Source organism: Triticum dicoccoides, chromosome 5B, assembly GCF_002162155.2.
Source record: "Triticum dicoccoides isolate Atlit2015 ecotype Zavitan chromosome 5B, WEW_v2.0, whole genome shotgun sequence".
Taxonomy (NCBI): domain Eukaryota; kingdom Viridiplantae; phylum Streptophyta; class Magnoliopsida; order Poales; family Poaceae; genus Triticum; species Triticum dicoccoides.
Window position 1 is genome coordinate 6,249,652 of NC_041389.1, and position 1,478 is coordinate 6,251,129.

Below are 1,478 nucleotides of genomic sequence, written 5' to 3' on the forward strand. Positions count from 1 at the left end.
TTCCCTTTTCCCCTCTCCGTAAGAAGAAAAAAAGGGGGGCAAATCCTACTTGGAGTGGAGTCCTAGTAGGACTCCCCCCTCCATGGCGCGCCCCTGGTGGCCGGCCTCCTCCCCTCCTCCTTTATATACGGGGACAGGGGGCACCCCAAGGCACACCAATTGTTTAACCGTGTGCGGCGCCCCCTCCATCGTCTACTCCTCCGGTCATATTGTCGTAGTGCTTAGGCAAAGCCCTGTGCGGATTACTTCACCAACACCGTCATCACGCCGTCGTGCTGATGGAACTCATCAGCTCCTTCGTTCCTCTACTGGATCTAGAGTTCGAGGGACGTCATCGAGCTGAACGTGTGCAGAACTCGGAGGTGTCGTATGTTCGGTACTTGATCAGTTGATTGGAGAACATGTTCGACTACATCAACCGCGTTAAGTTAACGCTTCCTCTTTCGGTCTACGAGGGTACGTGGACACACTCTCCCCCTCTCGTTGCTATACATCTCCTAGATAGATCTTGCGTGAGCGTAGGATTTTTTTTGAAATTGAATGCTACGTTTCCCAACACATGTATCCTCCCAGAATCTTGTGGTAGTGTCATTTCCAACGATAAATTTTGTCCTGTTGAAGAAGACTGATTTCACTCTCATCATTCCCTTCCAAAATGGTGAATCAGTCGGTCTGACCATCACCTGAGATAAGGTTTTGGAATGCAGGTACTTATTACGCAGAATCTGGCCCCATGTGGCATCGGTCTATACAGATAGCTTATACAACCACTTGTAGAGAATACATTTGGTCTTCACCTCTAAATTATCAATACCAAAACCCCCTTGGTCTTTTGGCCTACAGATTTTATCCCATTGAGCGAGTTTGTACTTCCGTTTTAACTCATCGATCTGCCAGAAGAAGTGCGATCGATAGAAGTCCAGTCTTTTCCGAACTCCAACTGGTACCTCAAAAAAGGACAAGAGAAACATTGGCATACTCATGAGTACCGAATTAATGATAATTAGTCGGCCTCCATATGGCATAAGCTTGCCCTTCCAACAGCTTAGTTTCTTTTCAAATCGATCCTCGATGCACTTCCATACTTTGTTGGAAAGTTTGCGATGGTGAATTGGTATACCTAAATACGTAAAGGGCAATGAACCTAATTCACACCAGAAAAATTGTTTGTAAGATTCCTGTTCATCTTTAGCTCTTCCAAAGCAGAACAATTCACTTTTATGGAAGTTAATCTTTAACCCCGACAACTGTTCGAATACGCATAACACAAGCTTCATGTTTCTTGCTTTTGCGAATTCATGCTCCATAAAGATGATAGTATCATCAGCGTACTATAAGATGGACACTCCTCCGTCCACTAGATGCGGGACGAGCCCGCCTACCTGGCCATTATCCTTAGCTCTTCCTATTAGGATCTTCAACATGTCTACCACTATGTTGAACAAAATAGGTGACATCGGGTCTCCTTGACTTAGACC